Here is a 15,546-nt window from a genome sequence, read left to right as displayed (position 1 = left end):
TACCCATGGCATCAAGTCTGCCAGAACCGAGACCCTCGTTAAGCAATTAGCAGATAAGGTAAGGAAAATTAGGGACTCGTTTTGACAAACTTATGAAGAAAGCCGACAATCACCGAAACCAAGGTGCATAGGGGAATGTTTGAATTTTTTTTAATGTGTTGTGCTAATCAATGGGATAATGATACTTCGATTAACCTATCGATTGAAGAAAATTGCTTATAAATCAGCACAAAAAACAACCATGCCGCCGGTGGGATCCGAACCCACGACCTCCGAATATCGCGTCCGGTGCTCTTACCAACTGAGCTACGATGACGGCTGTCCAATCTGCTGCTTTCGTGGGTATTTATATTTTTAGCTTGTAAGCTAACCATGAGAGTGTTCACCAGCGCGACCCTCTTCCATAGCGGTGGACGTAGAACTTTCTGTAATACCGCGAGTGTGACGTACAACGTCATCTAACGGCGAGGGCGGAAACTGTGCGAGAGCCCTCTTATACTACCCATGGCATCAAGTCTGCCAGAACCGAGACCCTCGTTAAGCAATTAGCAGATAAGGTAAGGAAAATTAGGGACTCGTTTTGACAAACTTATGAAGAAAGCCGACAATCACCGAAACCAAGGTGCATAGGGGAATGTTTTATTTTTTTAATGTGTTGTGCTAATCAATGGGATAATGATACTTATATTAACCTATCGATTGAAGAAAATTGCTTATAAATCAGCAGAAAAAACAACCATGCCGCCGGTGGGATCCGAACCCAAGACCTCCGAATATCGCGTCCGGTGCTCTTACCAACTGAGCTACGACGACGGCTGTCCAACCTGCTGCTTTCGTGGGTACTTATATTTTTTGCTTGTAAGCTAACCATGAGAGTGTTCACCAGCGCGACCCTCTTCCATAGAGGTGGACGTAGAACGTCCTGTAATACCGCGAGTGTTACGTACAACGTCATCTAACGGCGAGGGCGGAAACTGTGCGAGAGCCCTCTTATGCTACCCATGGCATCAAGTCTGCCAGAACCGAGACCCTCGTTAAGCAATTAGCAGATAAGGTAAGGAAAATTAGGGACTCGTTTTGACAAACTTATGAAGAAAGCCGACAATCACCGAAACCAAGGTGCATAGGGGAATGTTTTAATTTTTTTTAATGTGTTGTGCTAATCAATGGGATAATGATACTTAGATTAACCTATCGATTGAAGAAAATTGCTTATAAATCAGCAGAAAAAACAAACATGCCGCCGGTGGGATCCGAACCCAAGACCTCCGAATATCGCGTCCGGTGCTCTTACCAACTGAGCTACGACGACGGCTGTCCAATCTGCTGCTTTCGTGGGTATTTATATTTTTGCTTGTAAGCTAACCATGAGAGTGTTCACCACCGCCACCCTCTTCCATAGCGGTGGACGTAGAACGTCCTGCAATACCGCGAGGGCGACGTACAACGTCATCTAACGGCGAGGGCGGAAACTGTGCGAGAGCCCTCTTATACTACCCATGGCATCAAGTCTGCCAGAACCGAGACTCTCGTTAAGCAATTAGCAGATAAGGTAAGGAAAATTAGGGACTCGTTTTGACAAACTTATGAAGAAAGCCGACATCACCAAAACCAAGGTGCATAGGGGAATGTTTTAATTTTTTTTAATGTGTTGTGCTAATCAATGGGATAATGATACTTAGATTACCCTATCGATTGAAGAAAATTGCTTATAAATCAGCAGAAAACACAACCATGCCGCCGGTGGGATCCGAGCCCAAGACCTCCGAATATCGCGTCCGGTGCTCTTACCAACTGAGCTACGACGACGGCTGTCCAATCTGCTGCTTTCGTGGGTATTTATATTTTTGCTTGTAAGCTAACCATGAGAGTGTTCACCAGCGCCACCCTCTTCCATAGCGGTGGACGTAGAACGTCCTGTAATACCGTGAGTGTGACGTACAACGTCATCTAACGGCGAGGGCGGAAACTGTGCGAGACCCCTCTTATGCTACCCATGGCATCAAGTCTGCCATAACCGAGACCCTCGTTAAGCAATTAGCAGATAAGGTAAGGAAAATTAGGGACTCGTTTTGACAAACTTATGAAGAAAGCCGACAATCACCGAAACCAAGGTGCATAGGGGAATGTTTAAATTTTTTTTAATGTGTTGTGCTAATCAATGGGATAATGATACTTCGATTAATCTATCGATTGAAGAAAATTGCTTATAATTCAGCAGAAAAAACAACCATGCCGCCGGTGGGATCCGAACCCACGACCTCCGAATTTCGCGTCCGGTGCTCTTACCAACTGAGCTACGACGACGGCTGTCCAATCTGCTGCTTTCGTGGGTATTTATATTTTTGCTTGTAAGCTAACCATGAGAGTGTTCACCACCGCCACCCTCTTCCATAGCGGTGGACGTAGAACGTCCTGCAATACCGCGAGTGTGACGTACAACGTCATCTAACGGCGAGGGCGGAAACTGTGCGAGAGCCCTCTTATACTACCCATATCATCAAGTCTGCCAGAACCGAGACTCTCGTTAAGCAATTAGCAGATAAGGTAAGGAAAATTAGGGACTCGTTTCGACAAACTTATGAAGAAAGCCGACATCACCGAAACCAAGGTGCATAGAGGAATGTTTTAATTTTTTTTAATGTGTTGTGCTAATCAATGGGATAATGATACTTAGATTAACCTATCGACTGAAGAAAATTGCTTATAAATCAGCAGAAAAAACAACCATGCCGCCGGTGGGATCCGAACCCAAGACCTCCGAATATCGCGTCCGGTGCTCTTACCAACTGAGCTACGATGACGGCTGTCCAATCTGCTGCTTTCGTGGGTATTTATATTTTTGCTTGTAAGTTAACCATGAGAGTGTTCACCAGCGCCACCCTCTTCCATAGTGGTGGACGTAGAACGTCCTGTAATACCGCGAGTGTGACGTACAACGTCGTCTAACGGCGAGGGCGGAAACTGTGCGAGAGCCCTCTTATGCTACCCATGGCATCAAGTCTGCCATAACCGAGACCCTCGTTAAGCAATTAGCAGATAAGGTAAGGAAAATTAGGGACTCGTTTTGACAAACTTATGAAGAAAGCCGACAATCACCGAAACCAAGGTGCATAGGGGAATGTTTTAATTTTTTTTAATGTGTTGTGCTAATCAATGGGATAATGATACTTAGAATAATCTATCGATTGAAGAAAATTGCTTATAAATCAGCAGAAAAAACAACCATGCCGCCGGTGGGATCCGACCCCACGACCTCCGAATATCGCGTCCGGTGCTCTTACCCACTGAGCTACGACGACGGCTGTCCAATCTGCTGCTTTCGTGGGTATTTGTATTTTTGCTTGTAAGCTAACCATGAGAGTGTTCACCAGCGCCACCCTCTTCCATAGCGGTTGACGTAGAACGTCCTGTAATACCGTGAGTGTGACGTACAACGTCATCTAACGGCGAGGGCGGAAACTGTGCGAGACCCCTCTTATGCTACCCATGGCATCAAGTCTGCCATAACCGAGACCCTCGTTAAGCAATTAGCAGATAAGGTAAGGAAAATTAGGGACTCGTTTTGACAAACTTATGAAGAAAGCCGACAATCACCGAAACCAAGGTGCATAGGGGAATGTTTTAATTTTTTTTAATGCGTTGTGCTAATCAATGGGATAATGATACTTAGATTAATCTATCGATTGAAGAAAATTGCTTATAAATCAGCAGAAAAAACAACCATGCCGCCGGTGGGATCCGAACCCAAGACCTCCGAATATCGCGTCCGGTGCTTTTACCAACTGAGCTACGACGACGGCTGTCCAATCTGCTGCTTTCGTGGGTATTTATATTTTTGCTTGCAAGCTAACCATGAGAGTGTTCACCAGCGCGACCCTCTTCCATAGAGGTGGACGTAGAACGTCCTGTAATACCGCGAGTGTTACGTACAACGTCATCTAACGGCGAGGGCGGAAACTGTGCGAGAGCCCTCTTATGCTACCCATGGCATCAAGTCTGCCAGAACCGAGACCCTCGTTAAGCAATTAGCAGATAAGGTAAGGAAAATTAGGGACTCGTTTTGACAAACTTATGAAGAAAGCCGACAATCACCGAAACCAAGGTGCATAGGGGAATGTTTTAATTTTTTTTAATGTGTTGTGCTAATCAATGGGATAATGATACTTAGATTAACCTATCGATTGAAGAAAATTGCTTATAAATCAGCAGAAAAAACAAACATGCCGCCGGTGGGATCCGAACCCAAGACCTCCGAATATCGCGTCCGGTGCTCTTACCAACTGAGCTACGACGACGGCTGTCCAATCTGCTGCTTTCGTGGGTATTTATATTTTTGCTTGTAAGCTAACCATGAGAGTGTTCACCACCGCCACCCTCTTCCATAGCGGTGGACGTAGAACGTCCTGCAATACCGCGAGTGTGACGTACAACGTCATCTAACGGCGAGGGCGGAAACTGTGCGAGAGCCCTCTTATACTACCCATATCATCAAGTCTGCCAGAACCGAGACTCTCGTTAAGCAATTAGCAGATAAGGTAAGGAAAATTAGGGACTCGTTTCGACAAACTTATGAAGAAAGCCGACATCACCGAAACCAAGGTGCATAGAGGAATGTTTTAATTTTTTTTAATGTGTTGTGCTAATCAATGGGATAATGATACTTAGATTAACCTATCGACTGAAGAAAATTGCTTATAAATCAGCAGAAAAAACAACCATGCCGCCGGTGGGATCCGAACCCAAGACCTCCGAATATCGCGTCCGGTGCTCTTACCAACTGAGCTACGATGACGGCTGTCCAATCTGCTGCTTTCGTGGGTATTTATATTTTTGCTTGTAAGTTAACCATGAGAGTGTTCACCAGCGCCACCCTCTTCCATAGTGGTGGACGTAGAACGTCCTGTAATACCGCGAGTGTGACGTACAACGTCATCTAACGGCGAGGGCGGAAACTGTGCGAGAGCCCTCTTATGCTACCCATGGCATCAAGTCTGCCATAACCGAGACCCTCGTTAAGCAATTAGCAGATAAGGTAAGGAAAATTAGGGACTCGTTTTGACAAACTTATGAAGAAAGCCGACAATCACCGAAACCAAGGTGCATAGGGGAATGTTTTAATTTTTTTTAATGTGTTGTGCTAATCAATGGGATAATGATACTTAGAATAATCTATCGATTGAAGAAAATTGCTTATAAATCAGCAGAAAAAACAACCATGCCGCCGGTGGGATCCGAACCCACGACCTCCGAATATCGCGTCCGGTGCTCTTACCCACTGAGCTACGACGACGGCTGTCCAATCTGCTGCTTTCGTGGGTATTTGTATTTTTGCTTGTAAGCTAACCATGAGAGTGTTCACCAGCGCCACCCTCTTCCATAGCGGTTGACGTAGAACGTCCTGTAATACCGTGAGTGTGACGTACAACGTCATCCAACGGCGAGGGCGGAAACTGTGCGAGACCCCTCTTATGCTACCCATGGCATCAAGTCTGCCATAACCGAGACCCTCGTTAAGCAATTAGCAGATAAGGTAAGGAAAATTAGGGACTCGTTTTGACAAACTTATGAAGAAAGCCGACAATCACCGAAACCAAGGTGCATAGGGGAATGTTTTATTTTTTTTAATGCGTTGTGCTAATCAATGGGATAATGATACTTAGATTAATCTATCGATTGAAGAAAATTGCTTATAAATCAGCAGAAAAAACAACCATGCCGCCGGTGGGATCCGAACCCAAGACCTCCGAATATCGCGTCCGGTGCTTTTACCAACTGAGCTACGACGACGGCTGTCCAATCTGCTGCTTTCGTGGGTATTTATATTTTTGCTTGCAAGCTAACCATGAGAGTGTTCACCAGCGCCACCCTCTTCCATAGCGGTGGACGTAGAACGTCCTGTAATACCGTGAGTGTGACGTACAACGTCATCTAACGGGGAGGGCGGAAACTGTGCGAGAGCCCTCTTATACTACCCATGGCATCAAGTCTGCCAGAACCGAGACCCTCGTTAAGCAATTAGCAGATAAGGTAAGGAAAATTAGTGACTCGTTTTGACAAACTTATGAAGAAAGCCGACAATCACCGAAACCAAGGTGCATAGGGGAATGTTTTAATTTTTTTAAATGCGTTGTGCTAATCAATGGGATAATGATACTTAGATTAACCTATCGATTGAAGAAAATTGCTTATAAATCAGCAGAAAAAACAACCATGCCGCCGGTGGGATCCGAGCCCAAGACCTCCGAATATCGCGTCCGGTGCTCTTACCAACTGAGCTACGACGACGGCTGTCCAATCTGCTGCTTTCGTGGGTATTTATATTTTTGCTTGTAAGCTAACCATGAGAGTGTTCACCAGCGCCACCCTCTTCCATAGCGGTGGACGTAGAACGTCCTGTAATACCGTGAGTGTGACGTACAACGTCATCTAACGGCGAGGGCGGAAACTGTGCGAGACCCCTCTTATGCTACCCATGGCATCAAGTCTGCCATAACCGAGACCCTCGTTAAGCAATTAGCAGATAAGGTAAGGAAAATTAGGGACTCGTTTTGACAAACTTATGAAGAAAGCCGACAATCACCGAAACCAAGGTGCATAGGGGAATGTTTAAATTTTTTTAATGTGTTGTGCTAATCAATGGGATAATGATACTTCGATTAATCTATCGATTGAAGAAAATTGCTTATAATTCAGCAGAAAAAACAACCATGCCGCCAGTGGGATCCGAACCCACGACCTCCGAATTTCGCGTCCGGTGCTCTTACCAACTGAGCTACGACGACGGCTGTCCAATCTGCTGCTTTCGTGGGTATTTGTATTTTTGCTTGTAAGCTAACCATGAGAGTGTTCACCACCGCCACCCTCTTCCATAGCGGTGGACGTAGAACGTCCTGCAATACCGCGAGTGTGACGTACAACGTCATCTAACGGCGAGGGCGGAAACTGTGCGAGAGCCCTCTTATACTACCCATATCATCAAGTCTGCCAGAACCGAGACTCTCGTTAAGCAATTAGCAGATAAGGTAAGGAAAATTAGGGACTCGTTTCGACAAACTTATGAAGAAAGCCGACATCACCGAAACCAAGGTGCATAGAGGAATGTTTTAATTTTTTTAATGTGTTGTGCTAATCAATGGGATAATGATACTTAGATTAACCTATCGACTGAAGAAAATTGCTTATAAATCAGCACAAAAAACAACCATGCCGCCGGTGGGATCCGAACCCACGACCTCCGAATATCGCGTCCGGTGCTCTTACCAACTGAGCTACGACGACGGCTGTCCAATCTGCTGCTTTCGTGGGTATTTATATTTATGCTTGTAAGCTAACCATGAGAGTGTTCACCAGCGCCACACTCTTCCATAGCGGTGGAAGTAGAACGTCCTCTAATACCGCGAGTGTGACGTACAACGTCATCTAACGGCGAGGGCGGAAACTGTGCGAGAGCCCTCTTATGCTACCCATGGCATCAAGTCTGCCAGAACCGAGACCCTCGTTAAGCAATTAGCAGATAAGGTAAGGAAAATTAGGGACTCGTTTTGACAAACTTATGAAGAAAGCCGACAATCACCGAAACCAAGGTGCATAGGGGAATGTTTGAATTTTTTTTTAATGTGTTGTGCTAATCAATGGGATAATGATACTTCGATTAACCTATCGATTGAAGAAAATTGCTTATAAATCAGCACAAAAAACAACCATGCCGCCGGTGGGATCCGAACCCACGACCTCCGAATATCGCGTCCGGTGCTCTTACCAACTGAGCTACGATGACGGCTGTCCAATCTGCTGCTTTCGTGGGTATTTATATTTTTAGCTTGTAAGCTAACCATGAGAGTGTTCACCAGCGCGACCCTCTTCCATAGCGGTGGACGTAGAACGTCCTCTAATACCGCGAGTGTGACGTACAACGTCATCTAACGGCGAGGGCGGAAACTGTGCGAGAGCCCTCTTATGCTACCCATGGCATCAAGTCTGCCAGAACCGAGACCCTCGTTAAGCAATTAGCAGATAAGGTAAGGAAAATTAGGGACTCGTTTTGACAAACTTATGAAGAAAGCCGACAATCACCGAAACCAAGGTGCATAGGGGAATGTTTGAATTTTTTTTTAATGTGTTGTGCTAATCAATGGGATAATGATACTTCGATTAACCTATCGATTGAAGAAAATTGCTTATAAATCAGCACAAAAAACAACCATGCCGCCGGTGGGATCCGAACCCACGACCTCCGAATATCGCGTCCGGTGCTCTTACCAACTGAGCTACGATGACGGCTGTCCAATCTGCTGCTTTCGTGGGTATTTATATTTTTAGCTTGTAAGCTAACCATGAGAGTGTTCACCAGCGCGACCCTCTTCCATAGCGGTGGACGTAGAACTTTCTGTAATACCGCGAGTGTGACGTACAACGTCATCTAACGGCGAGGGCGGAAACTGTGCGAGAGCCCTCTTATACTACCCATGGCATCAAGTCTGCCAGAACCGAGACCCTCGTTAAGCAATTAGCAGATAAGGTAAGGAAAATTAGGGACTCGTTTTGACAAACTTATGAAGAAAGCCGACAATCACCGAAACCAAGGTGCATAGGGGAATGTTTTATTTTTTTAATGTGTTGTGCTAATCAATGGGATAATGATACTTATATTAACCTATCGATTGAAGAAAATTGCTTATAAATCAGCAGAAAAAACAACCATGCCGCCGGTGGGATCCGAACCCAAGACCTCCGAATATCGCGTCCGGTGCTCTTACCAACTGAGCTACGACGACGGCTGTCCAACCTGCTGCTTTCGTGGGTACTTATATTTTTTGCTTGTAAGCTAACCATGAGAGTGTTCACCAGCGCGACCCTCTTCCATAGAGGTGGACGTAGAACGTCCTGTAATACCGCGAGTGTTACGTACAACGTCATCTAACGGCGAGGGCGGAAACTGTGCGAGAGCCCTCTTATGCTACCCATGGCATCAAGTCTGCCAGAACCGAGACCCTCGTTAAGCAATTAGCAGATAAGGTAAGGAAAATTAGGGACTCGTTTTGACAAACTTATGAAGAAAGCCGACAATCACCGAAACCAAGGTGCATAGGGGAATGTTTTATTTTTTTTAATGTGTTGTGCTAATCAATGGGATAATGATACTTAGATTAACCTATCGATTGAAGAAAATTGCTTATAAATCAGCAGAAAAAACAAACATGCCGCCGGTGGGATCCGAACCCAAGACCTCCGAATATCGCGTCCGGTGCTCTTACCAACTGAGCTACGACGACGGCTGTCCAATCTGCTGCTTTCGTGGGTATTTATATTTTTGCTTGTAAGCTAACCATGAGAGTGTTCACCACCGCCACCCTCTTCCATAGCGGTGGACGTAGAACGTCCTGCAATACCGCGAGGGCGACGTACAACGTCATCTAACGGCGAGGGCGGAAACTGTGCGAGAGCCCTCTTATACTACCCATGGCATCAAGTCTGCCAGAACCGAGACTCTCGTTAAGCAATTAGCAGATAAGGTAAGGAAAATTAGGGACTCGTTTTGACAAACTTATGAAGAAAGCCGACATCACCAAAACCAAGGTGCATAGGGGAATGTTTTAATTTTTTTTAATGTGTTGTGCTAATCAATGGGATAATGATACTTAGATTAACCTATCGATTGAAGAAAATTGCTTATAAATCAGCAGAAAACACAACCATGCCGCCGGTGGGATCCGAGCCCAAGACCTCCGAATATCGCGTCCGGTGCTCTTACCAACTGAGCTACGACGACGGCTGTCCAATCTGCTGCTTTCGTGGGTATTTATATTTTTGCTTGTAAGCTAACCATGAGAGTGTTCACCAGCGCCACCCTCTTCCATAGCGGTGGACGTAGAACGTCCTGTAATACCGTGAGTGTGACGTACAACGTCATCTAACGGCGAGGGCGGAAACTGTGCGAGACCCCTCTTATGCTACACATGGCATCAAGTCTGCCATAACCGAGACCCTCGTTAAGCAATTAGCAGATAAGGTAAGGAAAATTAGGGACTCGTTTTGACAAACTTATGAAGAAAGCCGACAATCACCGAAACCAAGGTGCATAGGGGAATGTTTAAATTTTTTTTAATGTGTTGTGCTAATCAATGGGATAATGATACTTCGATTAATCTATCGATTGAAGAAAATTGCTTATAATTCAGCAGAAAAACAACCATGCCGCCGGTGGGATCCGAACCCACGACCTCCGAATTTCGCGTCCGGTGCTCTTACCAACTGAGCTACGACGACGGCTGTCCAATCTGCTGCTTTCGTGGGTATTTATATTTTTGCTTGTAAGCTAACCATGAGAGTGTTCACCACCGCCACCCTCTTCCATAGCGGTGGACGTAGAACGTCCTGCAATACCGCGAGTGTGACGTACAACGTCATCTAACGGCGAGGGCGGAAACTGTGCGAGAGCCCTCTTATACTACCCATATCATCAAGTCTGCCAGAACCGAGACTCTCGTTAAGCAATTAGCAGATAAGGTAAGGAAAATTAGGGACTCGTTTCGACAAACTTATGAAGAAAGCCGACATCACCGAAACCAAGGTGCATAGAGGAATGTTTTAATTTTTTTTAATGTGTTGTGCTAATCAATGGGATAATGATACTTAGATTAACCTATCGACTGAAGAAAATTGCTTATAAATCAGCAGAAAAAACAACCATGCCGCCGGTGGGATCCGAACCCAAGACCTCCGAATATCGCGTCCGGTGCTCTTACCAACTGAGCTACGACGACGGCTGTCCAATCTGCTGCTTTCGTGGGTATTTATATTTTTGCTTGTAAGTTAACCATGAGAGTGTTCACCAGCGCCACCCTCTTCCATAGTGGTGGACGTAGAACGTCCTGTAATACCGCGAGTGTGACGTACAACGTCATCTAACGGCGAGGGCGGAAACTGTGCGAGAGCCCTCTTATGCTACCCATGGCATCAAGTCTGCCATAACCGAGACCCTCGTTAAGCAATTAGCAGATAAGGTAAGGAAAATTAGGGACTCGTTTTGACAAACTTATGAAGAAAGCCGACAATCACCGAAACCAAGGTGCATAGGGGAATGTTTTAATTTTTTTTAATGTGTTGTGCTAATCAATGGGATAATGATACTTAGAATAATCTATCGATTGAAGAAAATTGCTTATAAATCAGCAGAAAAAACAACCATGCCGCCGGTGGGATCCGAACCCACGACCTCCGAATATCGCGTCCGGTGCTCTTACCCACTGAGCTACGACGACGGCTGTCCAATCTGCTGCTTTCGTGGGTATTTGTATTTTTGCTTGTAAGCTAACCATGAGAGTGTTCACCAGCGCCACCCTCTTCCATAGCGGTTGACGTAGAACGTCCTGTAATACCGTGAGTGTGACGTACAACGTCATCTAACGGCGAGGGCGGAAACTGTGCGAGACCCCTCTTATGCTACCCATGGCATCAAGTCTGCCATAACCGAGACCCTCGTTAAGCAATTAGCAGATAAGGTAAGGAAAATTAGGGACTCGTTTTGACAAACTTATGAAGAAAGCCGACAATCACCGAAACCAAGGTGCATAGGGGAATGTTTTAATTTTTTTTAATGCGTTGTGCTAATCAATGGGATAATGATACTTAGATTAATCTATCGATTGAAGAAAATTGCTTATAAATCAGCAGAAAAAACAACCATGCCGCCGGTGGGATCCGAACCCAAGACCTCCGAATATCGCGTCCGGTGCTTTTACCAACTGAGCTACGACGACGGCTGTCCAATCTGCTGCTTTCGTGGGTATTTATATTTTTGCTTGCAAGCTAACCATGAGAGTGTTCACCAGCGCCACCCTCTTCCATAGCGGTGGACGTAGAACGTCCTGTAATACCGCGAGTGTGACGTACAACGTCATCTAACGGGGAGGGCGGAAACTGTGCGAGAGCCCTCTTATACTACCCATGGCATCAAGTCTGCCAGAACCGAGACCCTCGTTAAGCAATTAGCAGATAAGGTAAGGAAAATTAGTGACTCGTTTTGACAAACTTATGAAGAAAGCCGACAATCACCGAAACCAAGGTGCATAGGGGAATGTTTTAATTTTTTTAAATGCGTTGTGCTAATCAATGGGATAATGATACTTAGATTAACCTATCGATTGAAGAAAATTGCTTATAAATCAGCAGAAAAAACAACCATGCCGCCGGTGGGATCCGAACTCACGACCTCCGAATATCGCATCCGGTGCTCTTACCAACTGAGCTACGACGACGGCTGTCCAATCTGCTGCTTTCGTGGGTATTTATATTTTTGCTTGCAAGCTAACCATGAGATGTGTTCACCAGCGCGACCCTCTTCCATGGCCGTGGACGTAGAACGTCCTGTAATACCGCGAGTGTGACGTACAACGTCATCTAACGGCGAGGGCGGAAACTGTGCGAGAGCCCTCTTATACTACCCATGGCATCAAGTCTGCCAGAACCGAGACTCTCGTTAAGCAATTAGCAGATAAGGTAAGGAAAATTAGGGACTCGTTTTGACAAACTTATGAAGAAAGCCGACATCACCGAAACCAAGGTGCATAGGGGAATGTTTTAATTTTTTTTAATGTGTTGTGCTAATCAATGGGATAATGATACTTAGATTAACCTATCGATTGAAGAAAATTGCTTATAAATCAGCAGAAAAAACAACCATGCCGCCGGTGGGATCCGAGCCCAAGACCTCCGAATATCGCGTCCGGTGCTCTTACCAACTGAGCTACGACGACGGCTGTCCAATCTGCTGCTTTCGTGGGTATTTATATTTTTGCTTGTAAGCTAACCATGAGAGTGTTCACCAGCGCCACCCTCTTCCATAGCGGTGGACGTAGAACGTCCTGTAATACCGTGAGTGTGACGTACAACGTCATCTAACGGCGAGGGCGGAAACTGTGCGAGACCCCTCTTATGCTACCCATGGCATCAAGTCTGCCATAACCGAGACCCTCGTTAAGCAATTAGCAGATAAGGTAAGGAAAATTAGGGACTCGTTTTGACAAACTTATGAAGAAAGCCGACAATCACCGAAACCAAGGTGCATAGGGGAATGTTTAAATTTTTTTAATGTGTTGTGCTAATCAATGGGATAATGATACTTCGATTAATCTATCGATTGAAGAAAATTGCTTATAATTCAGCAGAAAAAACAACCATGCCGCCAGTGGGATCCGAACCCACGACCTCCGAATTTCGCGTCCGGTGCTCTTACCAACTGAGCTACGACGACGGCTGTCCAATCTGCTGCTTTCGTGGGTATTTGTATTTTTGCTTGTAAGCTAACCATGAGAGTGTTCACCACCGCCACCCTCTTCCATAGCGGTGGACGTAGAACGTCCTGCAATACCGCGAGTGTGACGTACAACGTCATCTAACGGCGAGGGCGGAAACTGTGCGAGAGCCCTCTTATACTACCCATATCATCAAGTCTGCCAGAACCGAGACTCTCGTTAAGCAATTAGCAGATAAGGTAAGGAAAATTAGGGACTCGTTTCGACAAACTTATGAAGAAAGCCGACATCACCGAAACCAAGGTGCATAGAGGAATGTTTTAATTTTTTTAATGTGTTGTGCTAATCAATGGGATAATGATACTTAGATTAACCTATCGACTGAAGAAAATTGCTTATAAATCAGCAGAAAAAACAACCATGCCGCCGGTGGGATCCGAACCCAAGACCTCCGAATATCGCGTCCGGTGCTCTTACCAACTGAGCTACGACGACGGCTGTCCAATCTGCTGCTTTCGTGGGTATTTATATTTTTGCTTGTAAGTTAACCATGAGAGTGTTCACCAGCGCCACCCTCTTCCATAGTGGTGGACGTAGAACGTCCTGTAATACCGCGAGTGTGACGTACAACGTCATCTAACGGCGAGGGCGGAAACTGTGCGAGAGCCCTCTTATGCTACCCATGGCATCAAGTCTGCCATAACCGAGACCCTCGTTAAGCAATTAGCAGATAAGGTAAGGAAAATTAGGGACTCGTTTTGACAAACTTATGAAGAAAGCCGACAATCACCGAAACCAAGGTGCATAGGGGAATGTTTTAATTTTTTTTAATGTGTTGTGCTAATCAATGGGATAATGATACTTAGATTAATCTATCGATTGAAGAAAATTGCTTATAAATCAGCAGAAAAAACAACCATGCCGCCGGTGGGATCCGAACCCACGACCTCCGAATATCGCGTCCGGTGCTCTTACCCACTGAGCTACGACGACGGCTGTCCAATCTGCTGCTTTCGTGGGTATTTATATTTTTGCTTGTAAGCTAACCATGAGAGTGTTCACCAGCGCCACCCTCTTCCATAGCGGTTGACGTAGAACGTCCTGTAATACCGTGAGTGTGACGTACAACGTCATCTAACGGCGAGGGCGGAAACTGTGCGAGACCCCTCTTATGCTACCCATGGCATCAAGTCTGCCATAACCGAGACCCTCGTTAAGCAATTAGCAGATAAGGTAAGGAAAATTAGGGACTCGTTTTGACAAACTTATGAAGAAAGCCGACAATCACCGAAACCAAGGTGCATAGGGGAATGTTTTAATTTTTTTTAATGCGTTGTGCTAATCAATGGGATAATGATACTCAGATTAATCTATCGATTGAAGAAAATTGCTTATAAATCAGCAGAAAAAACAACCATGCCGCCGGTGGGATCCGAACCCAAGACCTCCGAATATCGCGTCCGGTGCTTTTACCAACTGAGCTACGACGACGGCTGTCCAATCTGCTGCTTTCGTGGGTATTTATATTTTTGCTTGCAAGCTAACCATGAGAGTGTTCACCAGCGCGACCCTCTTCCATAGCCGTGGACGTAGAACGTCCTGTAATACCGCGAGTGTGACGTACAACGTCATCTAACGGCGAGGGCGGAAACTGTGCGAGAGCCCTCTTATACTACCCATGGAATCAAGTCTGCCAGAACCGAGACCCTCGTTAAGCAATTAGTAGATAAGGTAAGGAAAATTAGGGACTCGTTTTGACAAACTTATGAAGAAAGCCGACAATCACCGAAACCAAGGTGCATAGGGGAATGTTTTAATTTTTTTTTAATGTGTTGTGCTAATCAATGAGATAATGATACTTCGATTAATCTATCGATTGAAGAAAATTGCTTATAAATCAGCAGAAAAACAACCATGCTGCCGGTGGGATCCGAACCCACGACCTCCGAATATTGCGTCCGGTGCTCTTACCAACTGAGCTACGACGACGGCTGTCCAATCTGCTGCTTTCGTAGGTATTTATATTTTTGCTTGTAAGCTAACCATGAGAGTGTTCACCAGCGCCACCCTCTTCCATAGCGGTGGACGTAGAACGTCCTGCTATACCGCGAGTGTGACGTACAACGTCATCTAAAGGCGAGGGCGGAAACTGTGCGAGAGCCCTCTTATACTACCCATATCATCAAGTCTGCCAGAACCGAGACTCTCGTTAAGCAATTAGCAGATAAGGTAAGGAAAATTAGGGACTCGTTTCGACAAACTTATGAAGAAAGCCGACATCACCGAAACC

General features: G+C 45.5%; 2 non-coding genes across 2 annotated transcripts; both read right to left on the bottom strand.

Annotated features, from left to right (window-relative positions):
- Positions 1-2,233: 2,233 nt before the first annotated feature.
- TRNAS-CGA (transfer RNA serine (anticodon CGA)) lies at positions 2,234-2,307 on the bottom strand. Its single transcript has one exon. It is a non-coding gene; the product is annotated as a tRNA-Ser (tRNA).
- Positions 2,308-10,195: 7,888 nt separating this feature from the next.
- On the bottom strand, positions 10,196-10,269 carry TRNAS-CGA (transfer RNA serine (anticodon CGA)). Its single transcript has one exon. It is a non-coding gene; the product is annotated as a tRNA-Ser (tRNA).
- Between the last annotated feature and the right edge of the window lie 5,277 nt (positions 10,270-15,546).

Source organism: Amblyomma americanum, chromosome 8 (genome assembly GCF_052857255.1).
Source record: "Amblyomma americanum isolate KBUSLIRL-KWMA chromosome 8, ASM5285725v1, whole genome shotgun sequence".
Lineage (NCBI taxonomy): Eukaryota > Metazoa > Arthropoda > Arachnida > Ixodida > Ixodidae > Amblyomma > Amblyomma americanum.
The sequence above is the reverse complement of the archived record's forward strand: the minus strand, read 5'-3'. Positions and strand labels throughout refer to the sequence as shown.